Source organism: Lepus europaeus, chromosome 21 (genome assembly GCF_033115175.1).
Source record: "Lepus europaeus isolate LE1 chromosome 21, mLepTim1.pri, whole genome shotgun sequence".
Taxonomy (NCBI): Eukaryota; Metazoa; Chordata; class Mammalia; order Lagomorpha; family Leporidae; genus Lepus; species Lepus europaeus.
The window spans coordinates 50,887,028-50,913,128 of record NC_084847.1 but is presented as its reverse complement, the minus strand read 5'-3'; the positions used below and the strand labels follow the sequence as shown (position 1 = coordinate 50,913,128).

At 62.0% G+C, this 26,101-nt stretch overlaps 1 protein-coding gene across 5 annotated transcripts in view; it reads left to right on the top strand.

The window, feature by feature from the left end:
- Positions 1–1,497: 1,497 nt before the first annotated feature.
- Positions 1,498–26,101, top strand: part of GTF2IRD1 (GTF2I repeat domain containing 1) — a 96,120-nt gene continuing 71,516 nt past the window's right edge. For all 5 annotated transcript variants that reach the window (XM_062179713.1, XM_062179710.1, XM_062179711.1 and 2 more), the window contains exon 1: positions 1,498–1,604. The gene's annotated coding sequence lies outside the window, so the exon portion shown is untranslated. The remainder of the gene's footprint in view (positions 1,605–26,101) is intronic.

The window sequence follows — 26,101 nt, the reverse complement described above, 5'->3', positions numbered from 1 at the left end:
CGATGTCAAGGGGGCACCATCCATCGGTCAGTGGGCAGAAGGCAGCCAGGGGAGCCAGTCCCGGCAAAGCACTCATGTGGCTGGTGTCTTTAACAAAGTCTCTTTTCACTGCATTGTCGGATGAGGCCGACAGTACCTACCTGGCAGGTGTAGCACGAGGCATAGAGATCTTCAATGCCTCACCCCAGAACCAAGCGGATGCTGAACCAGCCGCGGCCACCATCTGTCCTGCCTACTGTGGGAGCCACCCCGTGGTGGACACAGGGGGCTGCAGGAAGGGGGAAGTGGACCCTCGGGGAGGGGAACTGGTTTGCCCAAGGTCACAGAGGTGGCAAGAGGAAGAGCCAGGATTTGAACTCACACAGAACCAGCGCAGGCTGGGTGGGGATGCGCGGCTGGAGGGACCACATGGGAGGGTGCCTCGAGGTGTTCCCAGTCTCCCCAGGGGGTCCAAGGGGACAGATGGAGGACTCCCGGCCCCATGCCCAATCCCAGGGCCCCTCCCAGCTCTGCCCTGGGGGCCGGCTCTAGTCTGATGGGCTTCTGGGCTTGTGGGGGGAGGGGGGAGTGCTTAGCCAAGGTCAACCCTCACCAGCGCCTGTGCCGGCCCCAGGCGGGACCTGCTGAAGTCTCAGCCAGGCTTGGGTTTGCTGCATCTAGGCCAGGAACTCCCTGGGGTTGGGGCCTGCCTGGGGTGTGCGTCCCTGCGGTGGCCAGCCTAGCAAACACCTGGCACAGGGCTCGGGGCACCTGTGGGGGAGCGGCTGTGTGGATTCGGTGGGGGGGGATGTGGGTGGGTGTGCACCTGGATTCAGCAGGGCCCCTGTTGTATTTGGGGGTGTGGGTATAACACGGGAGGGTACCAGGCCAGGGCACCACAAGGGAGGGCACTTGGACCTGCTACGACCTCGACCTCGGGCATGGGCACATCCCCCAGAGGGACAGAGGGGACCTGGGCCAAACCCTGGGAGGAGAACCGAAGCCAGGAGGCCGGGATGACCGGTGGGCCTCCGCTGCCTTTCCCCGCCCCCCCCCCTCCCCTCTCCAAGCCGGAGCCACCGAGTGACCTTGACCCCCCGGGGTGGGGGGGCGAGTGCCCAGGCTCCCTAATCCCGCGGCCCGCGGGGCCAGGCGGGGTGGGGGCGGGGCGGCGGCGCGCTCCCCCCGCGGTGCCCAGGCCGGGGCGCGGGGCGCGGGGCGGGCTCGGGCGGGCTAATCCCGTATGTAAATGGCAGCCAATGGAGGGTGGTGTTGCGCGGGGCTGGGATTAGGGCCGGGGCGAATGGCTGGCAATCTTACTGGGATTACAGAACAAAGAGCCTCCCGCGCGCCCGCTCTCGCCTGCGCTCCCCGCGCCGCGCCCCGCCCTCCGCCGCAGCCGCCGGGGTGGGGGCCGCCGCGCGCCGCCCCCCGGCCGGCCGAGCCCCGCCGCCCCCCGCGCTCTTCCCCGCCCGCCCGCCCGCGCCGCCGCCGCTCGCCTGCCTCGGCCTCGCCGTCCCCGTTCTCGCGGATTAATTAAGGCGGAGGCAGCGGCGGGAGGCTGAGTGCTGGCCGCGGGCCGGGGCCGGGGCGCCGCTGGCAGGAGCGCTTGGGGATCCTCCAAGGTAGGAGAAACTTTTGCGGGGGGCGGGCGGCGAGGCCCGTCTTGCGCCCCGCACCCCCCTCCCCCCCAAGCCTGGCCCCCCTCCCCCTCAAGGTGTTCCAGAATTCGGGTCCGGCTTTGGGGGTGTGTGTGTGTGTATGTGGGTAGGTGGGGGGGGGGCTTGGGGAGAGGAGGCACGTGACCGGGATTATAATTCGGGCCCGGGGACGCGAGGGGCGGCCGCCCCCCACCTGCCGGCAGCGGCTTGCGAGCCCGGAGCTGTCAGCCCCCACCCCCCGGCCCCTCCGGAGGTTGGGGGGCGCCCCGGGCCGGCGCCTGAGGCCGCTGCAGTTGGCGAATGAGGTCAGTCGTGCTGCCCGCGGCGGGCGCCGGTGCGGGAGCCGAGGGGGCTGGGAAGGCCGCGGCCCCCGCCCCCTCCCCCCCAGCCGCCGCCGCCGCCCGGGCTGGGCCCCTACTCGAAGGCCGAGTCCCGCCGCAGGGGCTGCCCCAGCCCTGGCTTCCCAGGTTGGGGTCCCCGCCCCGGGAGGGGGCTGCCCGGAGTGGTGGTGGTCGCTGGCCACTGGGTGAAGCCGGGAAGGAGACGGGGACAGTGACAGTGGCGCAGGCACGAGGAGTCTAGGAGGCCAAGTTGGGGGTGCCCCGTCTGTGGGCGGTCCTGAGTTATTGCAGACAAGGAGGGAGGGAGAGGAGGGGGCTTCAGGGCCCACCTTCCCACCAGTCCTGCCCGGAGTCCCTGGAAATGGTGGCCTGGACCCTCTGCAGGGCCCCCTGGGGAGACGGACAGCAGGCTCAGGGGGCCACCGCGTTGCTGGGAGTTCTGTCCTCCTGGTGGGTGCCCGAGGAGGCTGGAGCCCTGGCCTGCCTCCCCCCGCCCCCCGGGGTCCACACTTGGGGGCGGGGAGAGTCCCGGGTGCGGAGGCGGAAGTGAGGGAGTGTGGCCTGGAGGGGTCTCTCTGGTGGGCACGTGGGGGATGCGCCGGCCCTGGGATGGAGGATGGTGTGGGCTGTCCTGGGGTGGCTGTGGTTGGTGGGGATGGCACTTGCAGGGGCTTCTGGGACTGCTCAGAGTAGAGGGGGGTGGTGGCCCGAGCCCCCCGGCCCCCTCCAGCCCTGGGACTCCCCTGGCGGGCTCCCTCTCAGCACTGGCCTGGGAGCAGCTCGTTCATTTCGGCCGCGTCATTCCCAGAGGGATCGGGCAGGGTTATTGATTATTTATTCGGAGAGGGAGGGGCTGGGCACAGGGCAGCGAGGAGGGGACCCGCCAGGTGGCCGTCATGAGCCACCCTGGATGGGGCCCTGGAGGGTGTGACAGAGACTCTGACCTCTTCTGTCTACTCAGGGGCACGGGGTGGGCCAAGACAGACCTGGCCCCGAGGCGGTGGGGTTTCTGAACCTCCAACCAGCATCACGTTGTGGGAGGCTTATTCCCGAGTCCTGTGCTGTAGCCCGCTCGGAGGGTGACCTAGAAATTGGCGATGCTCGCTCAAGAGGGTCCCAGGGGACTACTGCCAGGTTGTTGGAGCGGGGGAAGAAGTGGGTCTGGGAGCCAGCGTCATGGGGGTCCACCTAACCCACATATCAGCGCCGTTCTTCCCAAGCTGGGAGCAGGGGCCTTTATCTGCGGTGTGCCCGTCACAAACAGTCTTCATCCATCCACTTACGGCAGTCTCCCATGCCGGGAGCGAGGCTGGCCCTCTGACCGTGCGGCCGCGGCTCTTGCTTGGCGCTGAAGGCAGGCGCCACCCTGGGGGCCTCCGAGGTAGCTGTCCCTGCAGTGGGGTTCAGAGTGGGACACCCCAGCTGAGGACCTCAGGGGGACGTGGTGTGGTGGGGGCCGGCTTGGGCCCCTCCTGTCCTGAGCCGTGACCTTGGGACTGAAGACCACACGTGGGTGGCTCGTCCTTACCCTGGCTGGCTGGTGCCTGGTCACCCGGTGCATCGTTGGCCCGGTCAGTGGCTCCTGCAGTCTCACCCCTGTTCCTAAACGGCCTTGCTCTGCACAGAGCTGTGCCCTACCCCTGCGGTTCCCCAGCGGGCGGCAGCTGCAGCAGGGGGAGGGGCCACATCTCTCCCCTCCTCCCCCAGGGTCTGAGCACTGGCCGAGGTGACCCCTTCGTGTGTCCCTGGCATTCTTGCCTTCCTCCCTCAGATGCTCACGAATATCTCTCCCGTTGCACCGTGCTCCTCAAACATGTGTTGACCAGCCGTGTGCCTGAATGAATGAATGAAAAACCCTGCGCCTATGGTCTTGTCCCAAGTTCTCATCTCTGGAGCAGGTTCCCCACCATGGTAGGGGGCCCGGGGCCTTTCCTTGAGCCTCCGAGGGGGCCTATGTGATCCCTCGCTGCGTATGCCCCCCCAGTCTCTCCGTCCTGCCACTCTCTGTGCCGTGGCTCTTAGCCAGCAGTGGCCATCTCTCCTTTAAACGCTGGGCAGCACGGAACACGAGCAGGTCCTGAGGTAATCAGCCCGGGGTGTGCACCCGGCTTCATGGGGGCCTGGAAGGGTACCCCTGGGGAAAAGGGGAAGTCACCCAGGAAGCAGGTGAAGTGACAGCACCGGGGGCAGAGCAGGACCTGGGCGGAGGGCTTGGGATCCCAGGCTGAGTCCAGGTTATACCGCGGAACCTCCTGGAACAGGGACCCTTGGGGAGACTGGCAGGGAATCCCCCCAGAAGAGGTGGAGTGGTGGCAGGGGTGGGTTTCTGGGGAGAAGGGGAGGAGCCAGGTGCATCTGGCCAGGAGATAATGAGGTTGGACCTGTGGTCAGTGGGTGGGAGCTGGGAGAACACAAGAGGCTTCTGGGTAAGGAAGGGGGACTTCAAACAGTCAGAGGCCCCTCCCCCCAGGCCCTGTGCCCCTGGCTACAATCAGGCTCAGGTGCCCCGGGGTTGTGTGGTATGGCAGAGGGAGGGCCTCCTGGCCTCTGTTGAGGGGGGGGGGGGAGCCAGTGCTGCTTCTCCCACCCTCTGCGATGTCCCCAATTCCACTCCCCTCCAGAGCGCACCTGTCCTGCATCCCTTACCGCGCCCCCAGGTCTCCCTGGCGGAAGTGCACGTGGGTCTGATGGCTTCTCCAGGGTGAAGGGCAGAGCTGCAAGGGGCAGGGCTGGGGGCTTCGGGCTCTGGCCCTCGGCTCTGCTCTTGCCTTGCCCCGTGAGGCCCCGGCTCCCTCGCTGGGCGCCCTGGGTGACGGCCGGCTGGGGTGACAGCCATGGAGCCGAGCCCTTGTGCGGTGCGAGCTGACCGACATCCTCCATAGCCAGGCGTGTGGTGACTGCTGAGGGGGGGCTCGGGCCAAGCATCCATCCTCTTGACCTTGAGCTGCACCTGGCTGACCTGTGGCTGTGTGTCCACCTGTCTCCCTTCTTTAGGAACACCTGCTTTGAGTATCTAATGCTTAGACTCATTTGGGTTTCAGCTAAGCAGCGACCAATGTAGGATTTAGACCAAGAACCTGCTTGCTGTTCACCTGTCTGGGGGTGGGGTGGGGTCTCCTGTTTTATCTGGCAGGCCCCCAGCTGCTGCCCCTGGGGCAGTGAGCCTGTTGAATGCCAAGGAGGAGCTGCAGGTGGGGTCCCGGCTCACTCTGAGGCGCCAGGGTTGGTCTGCAGTGAGCGTGCTTCAGATAGAGCTGACTCCCGGTTCTCTGACGTATGGTGCTAGGCTCTGTCCGGTCTGTGGCCCACGGGACCAGCTTTTCTGCAAGGCCTGGTGGTATAGCTGTTCAGGAGGTCTCTGGGACACCTGGGGCTCCCCGGCGTTCTCGTGCGCTTTGTGTTACTATAACGAAGTCGCCGAGGCAGGCTGCCTTATGAAGACAGGAGGTGCATGTGGGCACAGAGTCCAAGCAGCGGGGTGCAGGCTGTGGCAAGGGCCCCCCACCGGAGCCGCACCCCCTCTCTTGGTGGGAACAGGTGTGTATAAAGCCACCAGGAGCAGTCCTGGGAGCTGCGTGGTAATGACCCAGTCTCCTCACTTCCCAGGGCCCCCACCTGCCAACTCCTCAGTTACATGGAGTTTCTGCCCTCTTAGTGCCAAGATGTTGGGGATTCCATTCTAGCAGGCACGGGCTTCGAGTCATGGCACCCAGCGTGGGGAGCCCTCGTTTTCAGGGCGTTTAGTGCCAGTGCGCATAATGTGCTGTGTCAGCAGGTGTGGGAGGAGCAGCGGGGCCACCTCCCCTGTCGCAGTGTCGGGGTTCACGTGGGGTGCCCCTGCTGCCACCCACCCTGGGAGCCCAACAGTGGTGGCTCCGGTGCTTGGGTCCCCACCACCCACGTGGGAGACCCGGATGGCGTTTCCAGCTCCTGATGTCGGCCTGGCCCAGTCTGTGACTGTTGTGGACGTTTGGGGAGCGAACCAGTGGACAGACAATCTCTCCCTCTGTCCCCCTTGGTCGGCCTTTCGAGTAGATGAAAATTAAAAAGAAATAAGTAAAAATTGAAAAGAAAGAGCTGTCGAGAGGAGGGGGGTTGCTGGAAACACCCCGTTAGCCACCAAAGTAGGACTTCCCAGCAGAGCTCGCAAAGGCAGCCCTAAGCCCTGGGGGTGTTTTCTCTGAGGATGAGAGAGAGAAAGAAAGATCTCCTATCCACTGTTCACTCCTCAGATTCCCATTAGTGGCCAGGGCTGGGCCAGACCGAAGCCAGGATCTTCTTTCAGGTCTCCCGTGCAGGTGCAGGGGCCCAAGCACTCGGACCACCTTCCCACAGCTTTCCCAGGCCATAGCAGGGAGCTGGATTGGAAGTAGAGCAGCCGGGTCTCGAACCGGCACCCATATGCGATGCTGGCATCCCTCCCGGTGGCCTTACCCCTACACCACAGCGCCGACCCCCTGATGCCCCCTTTCAAGGCACCGGGAGCCTGTGCCCTGGGGCAGTCATGGGCTGGAGGCGCCGCCCCTGGGCTGGGCGCAGGGCGAGTGTAAGTTTCGTGGCTCGGTCCTTTTGCTGCTGCTCCAAGTGCAGTTTATACACAAGGAAGGTTCATTCAGTCAGGCCCTGGGGGTTCCGGTCGAGGGAGGCATTAGGTGAGGGTGATCTTACTGCAGGGACGCTGCCGGGGGCATCACCTGGCGACGGTGGCAGCTGCTACTCCTGTCTCCTTATAAAGCCTCTAGCGCCATCCTAGGGCCTCAGCCTCAGGACCACACATGACCCTTGTCGCCTCCTAAAGGGTCCACCTGGTCCTCAAAACCTCACCACAATAGACTTCCAAACCAACGCAGATGGCCGGGAAGTGCCTGTGCCCCAGCATCCTGCTCCGCGCCCCCCACCCCCACCCAGCACCTGTGCCGCGGTCCCGGGGGTGGGAGGTGCAGCTGGGAAGTGAGGCGCGGGGTCTCCTAGGCCCCTCGCTGGAGTCTGGACAGTTTGCTGGAACATGACCGGGAGATGCAGCCCCCGACTGCCCCGGACCGCACGATGGCTGTGGCTGTGGAGTCTTGGTGATATGGCGTGGGTACATGAGGGGCCCCCACGCAGGTATGGAGAGGAAAGTGGGGGAAGCCAGAGGTGGGGCAGCTGGGGCCTCCCTCTGCTGTGCCTGTTGCTGGGGGCGTCTCCCTTAGGCAGCTTTGAGAGAGAACTGTTCCAGGATGGGCCAGGGTCTTATGGTGCTACAAGGTGCATTTTAGGGGCTCAGCCCGTCCGCTTGTCACTTAAGCAGCCCGTGAGAAACGCAAGGCCACCACATCCGAGGGTCTCGCGGGGTGCTGGCGTCCACCCTGGGTTGTCGAGGCAGGAGGGGTCTCCGTGTGGAACGTTGCTCAGTGTGCACGCGCTACAAGGCTAGGGGAGGAGGGGCATGGGCGTCTGGCCTGACAGCTGAGCTACCCCTCAAAGCGCTTGGCGTGGACCCTGGAAGGCAGCGGTGAGGGTCCAAGCACTTGGGCCCCTGCCACCCGCGTGGGAGACCCGGATGGAGCTCCAGGCTCCTGGCTTCAGCCTGGCCCAGCCTGGCTCTGTTGAAAGCCTTTGGGGAGGGAACCAGCAGATGGAAGCTTTCCTTTCTCTGTCTCTCTGCCTTTCAAATAAATACATTCAAAATATTTTTAAAATAAGTTTAGATGCAGAAATTTTGACATCCACACACAATTTTTTCTTAACACTGTGGACTTTTTGAAGAACTCTCATACATGATTTCAAAAAAATTTTTTGCACCAACATCAACTTAAAAATACAGTTTAAAAAACTTTTTTTTTGAATTGACTTCCATTTTATTTGGGAGACAGAGCTCTTTCTTCTGCCGCCTCACTCTCCAGATGCCCGGGCCACAACCAGGGCTGGGCCAGGCGGAAGCCAGGAGCCCAGAACTCCATCCGGGTCTCCCCCATGGGTGGCAGGGACGCGTGTGCTCCAGCCATCGTCACTCGTTGCCTCGCAGGGTGTGTGCTAGCAGGGAGGTGGATTGGAAGTAGACGAGCTGGGGACACAGGCGTCACAGGCGCGGTGACTTCACCACCACACTGAGCACCTGCCACCAACGTAAGCTGCTTTTAATTCCATTTTTCTCCCCGCAAACCTTTTGCAATCTTTCATTGAGCGATCTCATCTCTCGCTTGCTCGCTCGTGCACACACACACACACACACAGTTCCCCCGAGATCCTGTGCAGTCCGTCCCCTGCCCTGGCCCCAGCCCCGGCTGCTCCTGATCTGTTTTGTGTCTCGGTGGCTTTGTACTCCCAGAGCATCACGTAAATGGAGCCACGTGGCTGGCAGCCTCCGTGCCTGGCTTCCTCATCCTGCCCCTTAAAGGCCTTCTCCCAGGCGTTGGGGTCCCGGCTGCTCCTTTTGGGGTGCAAAGGAGTCGTCCACGGAGCGAACAAGCCACAGACCAGCCTCTGTCCTCTCAATACAGCCTCAGCAAATCGGCTTGCTGCCACCCCCCACCCCGCCCAGGCAGAGAAGAGGGGTGACTTTTCTCCTCTGGCCATCCCCCCACCTTTGCGGTGCCTGCAGCCTGCACCCTTCCCTCCCCACCCCCGCAAGCTGACCCTGACCGGGGAGAGCCGCACGTCTCTGACTTCAGAACTGGAATTTCATCCAGGGGTTCTGGTGACGCCTACGCCGAGCCCGGTGATGAAATTACACCTGCCTGCTGCCGCCCGCGGGGCCTCCCCCACCCCACCCCACCCACCGCCCTCCAGGTGGGCTCCCGTGCGATTGATGCTGGGGCCCAGACAGCTGGGGCTTGAGGGCGAGGCGGCGCAGGGGGAGGAGAGCTGCCTGCCCTTGCCCATCCCTAGGCACCTGCGCCCCATGGGTGTTGGGAGGGGGGAGGGGACGTCCCTGGCCCTGTGTCTCTGGTCGCCACTCCTGCAGCTGTTCAGCTGCGGGTAGGAATCCCTCGTTATTCCTAGTTCAAGGCCAGGGTTCCTTCCGGGGTGGGGGCAGGAGGGTGATGCAGGGTCCCTGAGAACAGGGCTGCACGGCCGTGGTGGGTGGGCTTTGGTTCATTCCTCTTTTTTTTAAGATTTATTTTATTTATTTGGAAGAGTTACAAAGAGAGGTAGAGACATAGAGAGAGAGATCTTCCATTCACTGGTTCACTCCCCAGATGGCTGCAATGCCCAGAGCTGCGCCGATTCGGAGCCAGAAGCCAGGAGCCAGAAGCTTCCTCCTGGTCTCCCCATGGGGGCACAGGGACCCAAGGACTTGAGCCCTCTCCCACTGCTTTCCCAGGCACACCAGCAGGGAGCTGGATCAGAAGTGGAGCAGCCAGGAGTCGAACCGGTGCCCATATGAGATGCTGGTACTGCAGGCTGGGGCTTTAATCCACTGTGCCACAGCACCAGCCCCTGGTTTGTTCCTCTTAAAAATGGGGGCCCTGAGGGGTAGGAGGTAGGGTGGTTCCACCCATTTGAGTCAGAACAGGGCCACCATTCCCCCCACTCTCCATTATTCAAAAGGCAAAGAGAGACAGAGAGAGAGAGATCTTCCATCCGGTGGTTCACTCCCCAGATGGGCTGGGCCAGGCCACAGCCAGGCACCAGGAGCTCCATCCAGGCCTCCCATGCAGGTGGCAGGGACCCGGGTGTTGAGCCACATGCCTTGCCGCCTCCCAGGGTGTGCATCAGCAGGAGCTGGGACTCGGACCCAGACTCTGTGGTATGGGAGCGGTGCGTTAACCACTGCACCAACCGCCCGCCCCATGTCAGGGCCTCTGTTATCGGCCTGACCTGTGTGGGCTTGAAGTGAAATTACGGTTGGCCAAACACGTGGGGTCCGCTGCCGCCGCCCAGGGTCTGCCCTGGGTGCACAGGGGTCCTTCTCCCGAATGCCCATGTGGCCAGCACTGAAGTCTCCCTGGCCGCAGAAGCTGCTAGCCTGCTCGGTGTGCTGAGCCGACCCCGCCTCTCTCTGCCCATCTGGAGTTGGGGGGCGGCAGGAAGCACCTGGCAGGGTTGCCGGGTGGGCACAGTGAGTGGAAGGGGCGCTGGCCAGGAGCTTGGTGGATTCCCAGGGACCGTGGCTCCCCCTGGGATTTGGGGGTGGGGTCTGACTTTGTTGTTTGTGAGGTTGTCTCTTTCCCCTGCCTGCCCTCCACCCTCCCACCCCTGAAGACCTCCAAGGCTGGACCCCTGGGGCTGGCACTCAGCGGGAGGCCTGGGACGGCCCTGGCCCTTGGGTGCTCCTGGGTGGCTCCCTGGAGCTCCAGGGTGGTCCTGGCGGCTCTTGGGGGGTCTTGTGATTGGGCCAGCCTGCTGTCGCTCTCATGTTTATCTAGGAGCTGGTTTTTCAGGTGTGGGAGCTTCTAGCAGGAGGCCCAGGCTGGGAGTGTGGGGCCCTTGGTGTGCATGGGGGGTGCCCTTGTTCCCCATGTACACCCTGGCTCCCAGCAGGCTTCTGGGCAGGCGGGCAAACCACATCCTCTCCTTTGATCCGTGGCCTGCGGCTCCCCAAGATACTGTTCTCAGCACATCCCTGAGTCAGAGGCCGGGGGCTCCCCCTCCTTGGTCGAGGCTCCCCAGGCTGCCTCAGGGCATCCCCACTTCACCAGGGTGGGCAGTGGAGCCACCAGGGCCAGACGGACATAAGTTCAAGTCCCACCTTGACCACTGAGCTGCTGTGTGGCCTCAGGCAGGTGACCGCCCCTCTCTGAACCTCGCTGGGGCGAGGATAGTTTTTTGTTTCCAGGGTTGTTGGGAAGGATCCCCGTGTTCAGTTGGGGGGATGGTGGTGACCGCAGAGAGGAGCTGAGCCCCACAACCCCCTGCCCTGTGCTTTCCCTCTGCCCCACCAGCTTGGAGAACCTGGAGCTGGCTGGGCCCCTCGGCCTGTCCACCCACAGCCCCACAGGCCAGGTGCCAGGCAGCCCACCTGGGAGAGGAAGTGTTCGGATGTCACCCAGGGAAGGCCCAGGAGAGGTGGCGTCTCTGCAGGGTGGGTGGACTTGGACGCGAGGGCATTGTCTTCTGTGGGGGGAGGGGGGCAGCAGTGGGATCCCGGGCCCAGCATCGGGAAGTGCCACGGCGTGTGTGGCCAAGCCAGCACCCTGCTTCGGAAGTGGCCGCACGCACCGTGGGCACAGGCTGGGCTGCCGTGCCGGGTCCCGGGGAGGAGTCCCATCGCCTCCTTCCCTGGGCTTCTCGCTGCTCCCTGGGGAGCGACAGGCCCAGCACAGCAGCCCTGCCTGCTGCTCCGGGTGCCAGCCGTGACGGGCTTAGAATAGCCCGTGTCCCCGTCCTGCTGCTCCTGGGAGCATGTTTAATGCGCCTGTCCCTCTCCCTGGGCCAGTGCACACACTCAAGGTCTCAGCGTGGACATCCGTCCCAGCCACCTTGCTGAGAGAGGTCTTCCATCTGCTGGGTCACTCCCCAAGTGGCCGTGCTGATCCGAAGCCAGAAGCCAGGTGCTTCCTCTGGGTCTCCCACATGGGTGCAGGGGCCCAAGCACTTGGGCCATCTTCTATTGCTTTCCCAGGCCAACAAGAGGGAGGTGGATCAGAAGTGGAGCAGCTGGGGTGTGAACCAGCGCCCCTGTGGGATGCCGATGTCACAGGCAGATGGCTTTAACCTGCTGGGCCATACTGCCAGCCCCCAGGTCCCCAGGCACGGAGTGAACCTCCAGGACATCCTTGTCAGGTGCATCAGAAACAAGCTGGGGCGATGCATTTGGGGTGTGCACCGGTTCCAACCCTTGCCGCCTTGCCCCATCCGCCCCCCACCCCCACCCTGGGGGCCACTCCTGCCTGCCTGGCTGTGTTTCCCAGAGCATGATTGGGGAGGCTGCGGGGGGGGAGGGGGGAAGGTGGTGATGGCAGAGCTGTTTCTGTCTCTGTATGTGGAGAGGACTCGTGTGGAGCACAGAGTGTTGAGACACACACGCGTGCGTGCAGTCACACACGCGTGTGTGTGTGCACACATGGGTGGCCCTCCGGGTGTGGCGGCCGTGCCGGGTGACTGGATGTGTAGCTGGATCCCCAGCAGCAGCCCCTGTCCGGTACCCCATAGCCATCGGCAGCGAGGGCCCCGTGCACTTTGGCTCCGTCTGTGTGGAGGCTGAGACAAAGGGGTTATTTATTCTTCACCGGGAGGAGCCTGTGGGTGGGCAGTGAGGAGCCAGGGTTGGGGGTTGGGGGGGTGCTCAGCCCCGTCTTCTTCGGCGCCCCCGGTTTTCTCCCTAGCGTACTGGAGGCTGGTGGTTCCTTTTTGGTTGGTTTGTTTCTGGAGAGTTTGTTTTTAAACGATTTCCTTGAAGTGTCCGATCCAGGGTTGTCCTATGCCCCGACAGCCCCCGGCTGCGAGGGGGCCCACTTACTTGGAGTCTTACTCGGCTTTGGGACGGTGGGGAGGCCACCCGTGACACTGTGCTGGCAGCTTGTGCTGGGACCTTTTCCTGGGCGGGGCGGCCCCTGGACTGTCGGTGTCCAGCGCTGTGTTTAGTCCGTGACATGGGAGGGAGGTTGACAGGGGCTTTGTCGTGTAGGAGGCGGGGTGTTGGGTGATTCTGGCCCAAATGCAGGCGAACTGGAGTGTGCTGAGTGCGTGTCGGGGGGCGGGGCCAGGCTGTGAGGTGCAGGAGGTAAGACATAGTCAATGTGTTTCTTCCTTTTTTTTTTTTTTTTAAGATGCATTTTTATTTATTTTGCTGGCTGTTGTGTTATTTATTTCAAAGGCAGAGTGACAGAGAGAGGAAGGGGGTAGAAAGAGACAGAGATCTTCTATCTGCTGGTTCACTCCGCCAGATGGCCTCCATGGCCAGAGCTGGGCTGTTCTGAAGCCAGGAGCCTGGAACAACATCCAGGTCTCCCATGCGGGTGGCAGAGGACACTTGGACCGTCTTCTGCTGCCTTCCCAGGTGCATTAGCAGGAAGCCGGACTGGAAGTGGAGCAGCCGGGACTTGAACCGGTGCTCCGATAGAGGATGCTGGCGTCACAGGCAGCGGTTTAAGCCGCTGAGCCACAGCCCTAGGCCTGATGCATTTTTGGCTTACGGTATTTTCAGAGGTAGACACATTGTGAGCCCAGGGTTCTCTGCGCCCCTGTGCACAAAATTGTGCCGTAGTCATCGCCAGCTGATTTCAGAGCTGCTGCTTTTTTGTCTGAATTTATTCGCTTGTTTTCATTCCGTTTGAATGGCAGAGAGATGGAGACAGATCTTCTCTGCTTTGCGTCACTCCCCAGACACCTGCCATCGTTAGGGTTGGAACAAGCCAAAGCCAAGAGCAGGGATCTCTGTCCAGGTCTCCCATGTGGGTGGCAGGGACCCAGGCACTTGAGCCATCGCTTGCTGCTGCCCAGGGTGCGCGTTAACAAGGAGCTGGATCAGCAGTGGGGTCCCCACTTTATGGAGGGGAGCCACCTCCCACCCCTCCCCCAGCCTGTGTCCACCCTGCTGTACCCATGAGGCCTGCAGCCCAGGGCTTGTCCGTTCCCGTCCGAGACGTTGTCTCCTGAGCCAGCGTGAGCTGCAGGCCGTCTCGCCTTTGGAAGCCGGCCCGGGCTGGAGCTGTCGTCCTCGGCCAGCGGGAATGTAAAATGATACGGCCATTTCTGGAAAACCCACTGGGCAGCTGCTTATTTATTCATTAGTATTCTTTTTCCAAAAAAGATTTATTTATTTATTTAAAAGGCAGAGTTACAGAGTGGCAGAGAGAGAGAGAGAGACACCTCTCATTTGCTGGTTCACTCCCCAAATGGCTGCAATGGCCAGAGCTGCGCCTATCCAAAGCCAGGAGCCAGGAGCTTCATCCAGGTCTCCCATGTGGGTGCAGGGACCCAAGGACTTGGTCCATCTTCCTCTGCTCTCCCAGGCATGCATTAGCAGGGAGCTGGATGGGAAGTGGAGCAGCCAGGACTTGAACTGGCGCCCATATGGACCATCTTCTGCTTTCCCAGGCCTTAGCAGAGAGTTGGATCAGAAGTGCAGCAGCTGAGACTTGAACTGGCACCCATATGGGATGCCAGCCTTGTAGGCAGCACCTCCACCTGCTATACCACAATGCTGGCCCCCAAGACTCAAGACTCACCATTTCAAAGTATGCTATTCTATTGATTTTTTAAAAAATTTATTTTAAGATTTATTTATTGGGGCCAGCACTGTGGTGCAGTAGGTTAATCCTCTGCCTGTGGCGTCAGCATCCCATATGGGTACCAGTTCTAGTCCTGACTGCTCCTCTTCCCATCCAGCTCCCTGCTATGGCCTGGGAAAGCAGTAGAAGATGGCTCAAATCCTTGGGCCCCTGCACCCATGTGGGAGACCTGGAAGAAGCTCCTGGCTCCTGACTTTGTATCGGCTCAGCACCAGGCACTGCGACCATTTGGGGGAGTGAACCAGCATTTGGAAGACCTTTCTCTGTCTCTCCCTCTCACTGTCTATAATTCTACCTCTCAAATAAATAAATAAAATCTTTAAAAATTTTTTTATTTGTTTATTTGAAAGGTAGAGTCACAGAGGAGAGGGAGAGAGAGAGATTGATCTTCCATCTTCTGATTCATTCCCCAGATACCTACAGCAGCCAGAGCTGGGCCAGGCCAAAGCCAGAGCCCAGGAACTCCTTCGGGGTCTCCCACGCGGGTGGCAGGGGTCAAGCACTTGGGCCATCACCTGCTGCCCTCCCGGGGTGAAGCATGAGCAGGGAGCCGGATCGGAGGCAGAGGAGCCAGGACTCGTACCAGCACTCGGATACGAGACACCGCCGTGACAGGTGGCGGCTTAACCCGCTGCGCCACCACACTGGCCCTGCTTGGTGGGTTTCAGTGATCACAGAGGTGTGCCCCTCATCAGGGGTCTCTTCCTCCCCTTCCTCATCCCAGGCCCTGGCAACTACTAAGAGTTGTCTGTAGGGGCCAGCGCTGTGGCGCTGTGCCGGCATCCCAAGTGGGCATCAGTTCGAGTCCTGGCTGCTCCACTTCCAATCCAGCTCTCTGCTGTGGCCTGGGAAAGCAGTAGAAGATGGCCCAGGTCCTTGGGCCCCTGTACCCACGTGGGAGACCCGGAAGAAGCTCCTGGCTCCTGACTTCGGATCAGCAGCTCTGGCCATTGCGATCATTTGGGGAATCAACTAGCGGAATGGAAGACCTCTCTCTCTGCCTCTACCTCTCTCTGTAACTCTTTCAAAGAAATGAAATAATTCTTTTTTTTTTTTAAAGGTGTCTGTAGAATTTTGACAACTTAAAAAAGAAAATTTGTGCAAAGTGGGACATGGGTGAGTGTTGGTGCTGTGGCGTAGCAGGTAAAGCCGCTGCCTTCGGTGCCGGGATCCCATATGGGCGCCGGTTCGAATCCTGGCCTCAGATGTTCAGCCTGGCCGTGAAGAAACCTAACGGTCCGGACAGGAATACCTGGGATCGAGTCCTGGCTCTGGTCCTGGCTCCAGCTCCCTGCTCACTCGCGCCCTGGGAGGCAGCAGGTGATGGCTCTAGTGCTCGGGTCCCTGCACCCACATGGGAGACCCTGATAGAATTCTCCAGTCCTGGCTCCTGCCTGGTTCCGCCCTGAGTCATTGTCGGCATTTGGAGAGTGAACCAGTGGCTGAAAGGCCTTTCTTTCTGCCTCTCAGTCATTAAAAATAAAAAAGAAAGAAAGAAAGAAAAAGAAAACCCAGCTTGGACTTTGAACTTCTGCAGCGAAACCTCACTTAGGGTTTTCTCTGCCATTCATTGCTGGGTCGGTGCCGCCTTGCCCTCGTCGTTGGAGCTGCTGAGCTCTGGTCAGCAAGATGGTAGCTCGAGGTTGCCTGCTGGCCATGAACCAGGGACCTGTGTCGGCTGCTGTCGTCGAGGGGCCCAGGGTCTGGGGCTGTGGCAGTCCCCGTTCAGTGCGTGCTGTCTCCATAGCTCCCCACCACCACCACTGGAAAACCCGTGACCTTGGCCATTTGCACGGTGCTTTCCCGAGCCAGCAGCCTTGTCGTCGGCTCAGAAAATGAAGCATCGGGGGTCTAGGTTGGTGTCAGGGCCCCCGATGCTCCCTAGGAATCCCAGATATCACAGTACCCCAGCTGGGAGGCCCCGGCTGTCCGTCTGGGAGGCTGAAAAGACACCATTGGAATAACGCGCCTGATGAGAGCTGCCAGCCAATCTACAAATATCTGTGCGTGAGGTTCCCGTCTGGGCCGCATGGTCCTCGTGGATCTGTGCCCGGGGCCGCGCCAGGGGCCGCCTTCTGGGGAGGGAGGGCGCCCTCGTGCGCCAGGGCTGCTCTGGGCGTGTTGTCAGCCATCACCTGTGCACAGCGGATGGCAGTGACGTACCCGTGGCCTCGAGGAACGGGGTACCCGGCCCAGCCATCTCATCGACCGCTCTCGCCTCCTGCCTCTGCTCCAGACAAGAGGCAGGGCAGGGCGTTGGGTCGCCTGTCCCTGTATTGAAGCAGGGCCTGGGGCCCCCGTGTCATACAGCTCCCGGTGAGGAGGAGGCAGCTGGGCCCAGATCTCGCAGGGGCCATGGCCCTGGGTCAGCGTCTGAGACCGTTGGCCTCTGTGGGAGACGAGGGGTGTGGGCTGGGAGTCGGCAGGGAAGGCGCCCGTTTGTGCCGTCACAGCAGCCAACTGAGCCTCCAGGGAGCCCCCGGCCATCCAAGTGGGTGCAGGTGGCCACGCTGCCCTCTCGCAGGTGGGGGCAGAGGGAGAATGGTTCTGTGTGAGTCTGCGTGAGCCCGAGTGTGCCCCTGCGCGTGGTGAGAGCTGGAAGCCTCCGGGGTCCTGTGTTGTGGGACAGGTCACCTGCACACTGGGCCTCAGGTGTCCCGTGCCGCCCCCCAACCCCCTCTCATCCCCCCAACCCCAACCCGCCTCCCCCGCAGGGTATGGGCATCAGCTGTGCTGGTGTGAGAGCTGGGTCGGGGGACGGGCGCGTGGTATGTGTGTGTGTACACGTGTCCATACACACACACACACATATGCTGTGCCCACCCTCAGGGCCTGAGCTGCCGGTGCCCGATCTGCTCTCCTGATGCCCAGCCACCTGCCGGGGGGCGGGGGGCGGCGGAGCCTTGCTGGGCCCCGTGGCCTGCTCCTTCCTGTCTGGTTGCATTCCTGGCCCGCAGCAGATCTGTGCGTGGCTGAAGAAGTCGCTGAATCCCTAAGCATCTATGTTCCTATCTGGAAAATGGGTCATCGGCTATCTGGTGCTGGTGAGAGTCCCGGCCCCCGAGGAGGAGGGGCTGGTGCCATGTCCTTGGCTGCCTGGTTTCCGGTCCATGTCTGCCGCTTCCATTCCTGCTTGGGTACCCTCTGAGCTGCGGGGATTCCGCTGGAGCCCCACTGCTGCCTCCGAACCCTCGTCCAAGCTCCCGCTCCAGACCCCCATCTGGCCTTGGGAGTCACCCCTCCCCCCCAGATTCCACTCACCCCTGGTGGAGGAGCTGATGGTGCCCAGGGTCACAAAAATTAACGTGAACTTCCCTCTCCCTGGCCAGGGGCCTGGGGGCAGGAACACGCCATTCACCTCCAGCTTCAGGGCTGGGTCACAGCAGGTGTAGGGGAGATGCGGTGTGGTTGGCTGGGTCCCACAGGCCCCTAGCAGGTGGGTGTGAGGGCTTGGGGTCCCTGAGATGGGGAGACAGGAGGAGAGGGTCCCGGGACAGGAGGTGACCGGCTGGAGGGTGTCAGGGGCTGGCAGGGCCTGGGCACGGCCCAAAAGTCAGGAAGGGGACAGGCTGGGGTGACCCAGATGAATGTTACGGACTGGGTTGGGAGAAGGCTCCCCTACCAACTGCTGGTCCAAGTTCCTGGTTCACGGGTGGGGAGGTTGAGGGTAGCATCTGATCTGATCCTGCCCTCTACCCCTGGGGTCTCAGAGGTTGTGGGGGCAGGGGTAGGCGGGAGCCAGCACCCTGGGGTTAGGGTCACCCGTGAGCCAGGGGCTACCTTCTGCCCAGCCTGTCCCCAACAGGAGAGAGCCTGGTGCTGCTCCCTAGGTTTTCCGAGAAGCCTGTTTACAGCTGGTGAGAGACCCTCGGGAGATCGGCTCGGTGCGCCTCCACGCACCTCCCTCCCTGACACCCAGCCCCAGGCTACACAGACGCCTGGTGAGAAAGAACAAGTAATGAGCCCAGGGATCAGTCACAACTGGGGGTTGGTGGGGGGGGAGGGGCCTGGTGCCAGGGGTCCCTGATGCCAACTGAATGTACTTCCTACCCAGGATCCCTCTGCATGGGGACGGGGGTGGCAAAGGTGACATTGGGAGCCCCCCAAGCATGGACCTCAGGGTGACGCTACTCACTGTCCCTTTAGTTAACGAGCACATAGGGTCTCCAGGCCCCTTACCAGGCACTGCTCATATGTTCACGTGCAGGGTCCTTGCCCTGCTGAGAGCAAGGGAATTAGTGCCACTTTTAAAGCGTTAATTGGGGCCAGCACCATGGCAGAGTGGGTTAAGTCGCCACCCACAATACCAGCATCCCCTGTGGGCACCAGGTTTGAGTCCTGGCTGCTTCACTTCCAGTCCAGCTCCCTGCTGATGCGCCTGGGAAAGCAGCAGGTGATGGCCCAAGTGCTCGAGCCCCTGTCACCCGTGTGGGAGACCCAGAGGAAGCTCCTGGCTCCTAGCTTCAGCCTGGCCCAGCATGGCTGTTGCGGCCACCTGTAGAGTGAACCAGCAGATGATGGATCTTATTTGTTTGAAAGTCAGAGAGGGGACCGGTGCTGTGGCATAGTGAGTAAAGCTGCCACCTGCAGTGCCAGCATCCCGTATGGGCGCTGATTCGAGTCCTGGCTGCTCCACTTCTGATCCAGCTCTCTGCTGTGGCCTGGGAAAGCAGTAGAAGATGGCCCAAGTCCTTGGGCTCCTGATCCCTTGTGGGAGACCTGGAAGAAGCTCCTGGCTTTGGATTGGTGCAGCTTCGGCCATTGCAGCCATCTGGGGAGTGAACCAGTGGATCAAAGACCTCTCTCTGCCTCTCTGTAAATCTGCCTTTCAAATAAATAAATCCTTAAAAAAAAAAAAAGAGAGAGAGAGAAACAGACACAGAGAGGTCTTCCATCCACTGGTTCATTCCTCAGATGCCCACAGCAGCCAGGCTGAAGCCAGGAGCCCAGGTGGCATGGGTGGCAGGGACCCAAGTACGTGAGCCATGGCCGCTGCCACCCAGGGTGCGCATCAGCAGGGAGCTGGATCGGAAGCGGGGCTGGGATGGAGGTGGCTTCAGTGGCGCCGGGTCCCAGGAACCACAGGCAAGGCTGAGAGGGCTTGGGCTTCTTGCTGGGGTCACCAGCTGCTGATGGCTGGGTGGGGAGTTGAACCCAGCTTTGCCTGCCTCCCACTCTGTGCATTTCTGTCTTCCTCCTGCTGAGGTGGGGCGGGGGGAAGATACCAGCCCAGCCAGGTGTGGGCGTGGCAGGGTTGCAGGTGCTTATGGGAGGGTCTCCGCTGTGAAGAGGGGGGTGGAGCCTGGCCAAGCCGCATCCTGCATCTCCCTCCCACTGCCCCACCGCCACTTGTCCCTTTACCTGCCAGGGGTAAGCCCCGCCTGCACAGTGACACTTGGGACCCCCACGGGCCACGTGTGCCACAGTGGCCCCGTGACATCACACCGCCTAGTGGTGTCGTGGCCATTGGTTTGTGTGAGGACAATCCATGGCGTTTGCATGCCTGGCTCGTTGGAGCGCCTGCTGTATACCTGGTGCCGTCTGAGGTTTTTTTTGGGAAGAAACAGCAGTGAGTACCACAGAACCCTTGCTCCCCTGTGCTTCTGTTCTGGGGCGGGCGGGGTGGGGTGAGGCCTGGGAGGACCTCCAGCTGCCTGGGGCCCACCTGCCAGGTGGGAATAAAGCCGGCCCTGCCCAGGGCCAGGGGATGGAGTCCTGTATTGTCTTCCTGGATTGACAGAGGGGCTTCTGGCTGCATGTATGCAGATGGGGGTCAGTGTCCCCCGTGCAGGAACCTGTGTCCTGCATGCCAAGGGGAGGACCCAGGAAACCTGGTTTGCACCCCTCTCCCACCAGGCCTCCCCTCCCCGGCTGCCCTGGCTCCCCGGCTTCCACCCCAGGCTCCTGGTGTTCCCCCAAGGCGCCTTGGCCACCTGCCTCCTCCCTGACCTCTGACCTCCACCAGCACCTCTTCTTCCCTTTCCTCCTTGAATACCTGAGCCCCCAAAAGCCTTTTCCTCAGCTTCCCCCCATTTCTCCCTCCTGACCCCTCCCCCCCATCATGCACTGGCCACGGGTGGGCCTGGGGCATCCCAGGATCAGCGGCTCAGCCCCCTCCCTCCCAGCCTTCTCTCTGTGCCGCACCTGCGCACCAGCGCCCACTCGACCCTGGAGTCGCTCCCGGCGCCACCGACTCCTTGGGATCCCCTCCCAGTGGGTCACACGGCTCTGCCCCGCCCCCGTCTGCTGCAGCCTCCAGCCTGGACTGTCCCCAAGTTCTGGGACTGCTGGTGGCCAGGCCCCGCTCGGGGCCCCCCGTAGGCCAGCACACGATCCTGCCGGGTGTCCCCTAGGTGGACAGCATCCGGCCCCCGCTCCGCGCCGTAACAGCGGCTCCTGTTACCGCTAAAGGAACTTCTGGGGGCCCCTGCTCCCCTCAGCCATGCCCAGCTCCTCGCCCACTGCTTCCTGCCCTGCCCTGTTTGCTACAGCCAGGCAGACCTGGACCTGTTCCCATCCCACCCACTCCTGGAGGCCACTGCCCTGCCTCGGCCCAGGCGGGCTGGTGGCCGGGGCTTCCGGGGCAGCAGGCACCCCTCGCAGCGGCTCTCCGAGGACTGGCTCAGCGCTGGTGTCCATGGGAGGCAGGCCCCCCGAGTCCTGAAGAGCAGTGTCTGGGCATGGGGCCCCTGGGATCTCCACTCAGCTCAGGTGTCACCTCCAGGGAGCCTCCCTTGACTGTCCCACCTGCCATCCCTGGCATTTTCTGAGTTCCTTGCTTTGATCCATCGTTGAGGTCAGGATTTACTTATAGGAAAATATATCCATCTTCGTGTCCAGCATGGTGCATTCTCTGTGCGCCTGTACCAAGGGGACCACCGCCTGGTCTTGGTGCGTCACAATTCAGTTTCATTCTTGTTGTTGTTTGTTTGCTAATATTCAGCCTTATTTTATTGTCATTCTCCTGTCCCCTCCCCCAGCCTGGCGAGTCATCAGGGGCAGGATGGAGAGTCACCGTGTTGGTGGCGTGTGGGAGGGAGGTGGCCACATCCCCACACGGTGACCGGGCCCACACGTGTGTGCAGCAGGGCAGGGGCCATGGCTGTGGGAACGCGTGTGACTGTGATGAGCCTGGCCTGACGCCCCCGGCCCAGGGCCCCGAGGGGAGCCATGGCCACGCCCCGGCTGGCAGCTTGCAGATTAATCTCCAAGGCCACGCTGCCAGTTGCCGGAGGCACGCAGGCCCGGCCAGGATTGAGAATTCTCATCCTGGTCACGCAAGCGGCCGCCGCCCCTGCCTGCCCGCCTGGAGCCTGAAGCCAAGCTTTAAATAACGGGATGGAAACCTGACCCGAGGAGCTGTCCGCCCACCGGGGCCCGGCATCTCCTTGGTGGGGGGGGTTGGAGAGGGTTGTAGGCACAGGTGCAAGCTGCACCCCTCCTGCTGGCCAGGAAGGGAGCAGAGAAGCTGGGCTTTGAGGATTTTGGGGTGGTCTGAGAAGCGGCCTGGTGTGCCAGGAGACGGCCGTCTTCCAGAACTTTCTCCCACCTGTGCCTTCAAGAAGCCTGAAGGGGGCGGGGGGCAGAGGGCATTCCTGGGCCAGGCCACAGAGCCGCAGATCTTCCTGGAAGAAAGGGCCCCTCCCTCTGGGGCCCGCCCATGGCCGTGCCCGGGTCCCACTTCCCGGCCCTGGGGCCCAGGCAGCTGCACTGGTAGGTTGCCGGTGGCAGTTTTTTTTTTAAAGAGTGTGGATTTTGTGGTTCCTTCCGAACTGTACAACCTCCTTAGGTGGTTTAAAGGAGAGGGCAGAGCAGCCACTCCTAGGTCCAGCCTACGGAGGTCTAGGCCGTGCTGTTCCCGCCCCAGGCCCCTGCGTGGTGTGCACCTGAGCCCCCTCCCCATGGTGTACCCCTGAACCCCCATGGTGTGCATCTGAGCCCCCCATGGAGTACACCTGAGCCCCTACGTGGTGTGCACCTGAGCGCCCCCCCCCGTGTACACCTGAGCCCCCCTGGTGTGTACCTGAGCCCCTCCCCCCCCGTGTACACCTGAGCCCCCCTGGTGTGTACCTGAGCCCCTCCCCACCCCGTGTACACCTGAGCCCCTACGTGGTGTGCACCTGAGCGCCCCCCCAGTGTGCACCTGAGCCCCCCTGGTGTGTACCTGAGCCCCTCCCCCCCCCGTGTACACCTGAGCCCCTACGTGGTGTGCACCTGAGCGCCCCCCCAGTGTGCACCTGAGCCCCCCTGGTGTGTACCTGAGCCCCTCCCCCCAGTGTACACCTGAGCCCCCCTGGTGTGTACCTGAGCCCCCCCCATGTACATCTGAGCCCCCCTGGTGTGTACCTGAGCCCCCCTGGTGTGTACCTGAGGGCCCCCCCCAGTGTACACCTGAGCCCCCCTGGTGTGTACCTGAGCCCCTCCCCCCCCGTGTACACCTGAGCCCCCCTGGTGTGCACCTGAGCCCCCTGGTGTGTACCTGAGCCCCCCTGGTGTGTACCTGAGGGCCCCCCCCAGTGTACACCTGAGCCCCCCTGGTGTGTACCTGAGCCCCTCCCCCCCCCCGTGTACACCTGAGCCCCCCTGGTGTGCACCTGAGCCCCCCGGTGTGTACCTGAGCCCCTCCCTCCCGGTGTACACCTGAGCCCCTCCCCCCCAGTGTACACCTGAGCCCCCCTGGTGTGTACCTGAGCCCCTCCCCCCCCCCCGTGTACACCTGAGCCCCCCTGGTGTGTACCTGAGCCCCTCCCCCCCCCCGGTGTACACCTGAGCCCCCCTGGTGTGTACCTGAGCCCCTCCCCCCCGGTGTACACCTGAGCCCCCCTGGTGTGTACCTGAGCCCCCCGGTGTACACCTGAGCCCCTGCGTTGTGTGCACCTGAGCTCCTCTGTACTGCGTTGGTGTCGCCCCCATGGGACGGCTGTCTCTGCTCTTTCCCGTGTGTGCATGTGCGTGTGTGCTTCTGTTTACACACCCTCAGACACATTTCTCAGGACTCGTTCATAGAATGACAAGGCCTGGGTGGAAAGGTGGGCGCGTGGCTAAAATTCACTCTCTTGAAATTGTCTCAGGGTCCCCATGTGGCTTGCTGAGACCCAACCGTGTGGGCCCAGGGCAAGACGCCCCTGCTCCTGGGCTGGTGGCTCAGGACAGGGCTGGGCCCTAGGTGACAGGTGCCCCAGGGGCCTGATGCAGAGCCCTCTGCCCTCCTCGGCCTCCGAGGGGGCCATACCCTCCTTACTTAGTGCGAGAGCAATGCGGGGTCCTGTGCCGGTCTCTGTTGTCTCACCGCAGTCCTGATACCCCACGACTTGTACAGACTTCCAGTCAAAGACAGGAGGTATTTGATTGCAAAGAGCTCCGTGCATTTTCACTTTTTTTTTTTAATAATTTTTTTTTTTACAGGCAGAGTGGACAGTGAGAGAGAGAGACAGAGAGAAAGGTCTTCCTTTTTGCCATTGGTTCACCCTCCAATGGCCGCTGCGGCCAGCGCATCGTGCTGATCCGAAGCCAGGAGCCAGGTGCTTCTCCTGGTCTCCCATAGGGTGCAGGGCCCAAGTACTTGGGCCATCCTCCACTGCCTTCCCGAGCCATAACAGAGAGCTGGCCTGGAAGAGGGGCAACCGGGATAGAATCTGGCGCCCCGACCGGGACTAGAACCCGGTGTGCCGGCGCCGCAAGGATTAGCCTGTTAAGCCACGGCGCCGGCCCGTGCATTTTTATTTTAAGATGCATTTATTTATTTGAAAGAGTTAGAAAGAAGTCTTCTATCCGCTGATTCACTCCCCAAATGGCCACAATGGCTGGAGCTGGGCTGATCTGAAGCCAGGAGCTTTTTCCAGGTCTCCCACACGCGTGCAGGGGCCCAAGCACTTGGACCATCTTCTACTGCTTTCCCAGGTACATTAGCAGGGAGCTGGATAGGAAGTGGAGCAGCCAGGACCCGAACTGGTGCCCATATGGGATGCTGGCGCCATAGATAGCAACTTTACCCTCTATGCTATAGCGCCGGCTGCCTGGTAAATTTTTATGAACCAAACCACCCAGGAGACTGTTTCCCAGATAGGAAACAACGCTGCCAGCTCCCCAGGCACTGTCCCCAGTGCCCGTCCGGTGACCACCACCGCTCCCGCCCGGCCTGGGTTTGAACTCTGCACAGCGTGACGTGCCGCGCCCTGATGCTTTCATCACGCGGGGTCGCGTGCCACTGCCCGGTGTCTTTTGCAGTGGACTGGGCGGGGGCAGGGGGTGGGGAACGTGGCAGGAAGGAGCGCCAAGCTTGGGGCGCTGCCTGAGCCACTGCCGCTTTGCAGGGACGCAGATGGTCTCCTGGAAATATAAAAGAACTGCGAGTGGCATAGGCAGGCCAGCCCGTGGGAGAGCACGGGGAGGCGGCACAGGCAGCTGGGCTTCCTCTGGCCCCTCCGGCCTTGGTTTCCCCAGCTGGACCCAGAGGCTGTCTGCTCTTAGCATACGCGCTGCCCGCTGGCAATGGGGCAGAAGTGAGGTGCCTGTGACCGCAGCCCCCAGCCCGTAGGCCGCGATCTTTGGTGATGAGATCTTTGCAGATTAGTGGCCGTGAAGACCCTCTTTAAAAGGCCTTGCCGGCCGGCGCGGTAACTCAATAGCCTAAACCTCCACCTGCGGTGCCGGCACACCGGGTTCTAGTCCTGGTCGGGGCGCCGGATTCTGTCCTGCTTGCTCCTCTTCCAGTCCAGCTCTCTGCTGTGGCCCGGGAAGGCAGTGGAGGATGGCCCAAGTGCTTGGGCCCTGCACCCCATGGGAGACCGGGAGAAGCACCTGGCTCCTGGCTCCGGATCAGCGAGATGCGCTGGCCACAGCGGCCATTGGAGGGTGAACCAACGGCAAAAGGAAGACCTTTCTCTCTGTCTCTCTAACTGTCCACTCTGCCTGTCAAAAAAAATAAATAAATAAAAAATTAAAAAAATAAAAAGGCCTTGCTGTGTTGTGTGGGCAGCTGCTGCTGGACCCCACCCCCCACAACCCCAGGACGAGAAGCCAGCGTGCACAAGAGAGCCTGGGACCATCCTCCCAGTCGGGAAACGCTCGCCTGTGTCAAACCAAAGTTGGTATTCCAGAAACTTCTACCAGTGTGGTGTGAATGAACCTGAACTTCAGGAGCTGAACCCCATCGGCCTATTCACTCTCCAAATGCCCACAACAGCCAGGACTGGGCCAGGCTACAGCCAGGAGCCCGGAGCTCCATCCGGGTCTTCCATGTAGGCGGCCAGGGTGCCCAAGGACCCAGGCTGTTGCCTGCTGCCTTCCAGGGTGTGCATGAGCAGGGAGCTGGAGTGAGAGTAGAGCTTGGACTTGAACCCAGAGCCTCCAGCACAGGTGACGTCCCCAGCAGCAGCTTAGCCTGCTGCACCAGACACACACTGGAGACCATTGTTATCGTCAGTGTCACTGTAGCACAGGCACCTGGCAGGGCCCCGATGTGTTGCACGCTCCAGCCCCTTATCTGGTGCCCATCTCGCCGAGGCTGTGGGGCGGGGTGAGGAGGAAGGGGTGACGCCCCCTGGGCGAAGCCTGGGAACTGGTGGCTTCCACGGAGGCAGGAAATTTCTTGTTGAGTGGGATCGCAGCAGAGGGAACAGCACAGGTACCCTGGGTTTCCAGAAGGAAGCAGGTGGGGCTGTGGCAAGACCCAGATTTGCTGTTTAGACAGACTTCCCCCGACGGCCAGGACTCACGGACAGCAGCGTTTATCAGGAGAGCCCTGAGGACCAGGGCCTCTGAGAGTGGAAACCATCGCCTGTGCGTGTCAGTGGCCGCTGGCTACTGCAGGAGGTCCCGTCTCCTGCTGTCCCTGTGGCATGGGTAAGGCCCCAGGGAGGGCGTGCCCGTGGCACAGTGGTTGAACAGCCAGGGACACCTGTATTCCCTATCAGAGGGCCTGGTTCATTATCCAAATGGCCACAATGGACAGGGCTGGGCC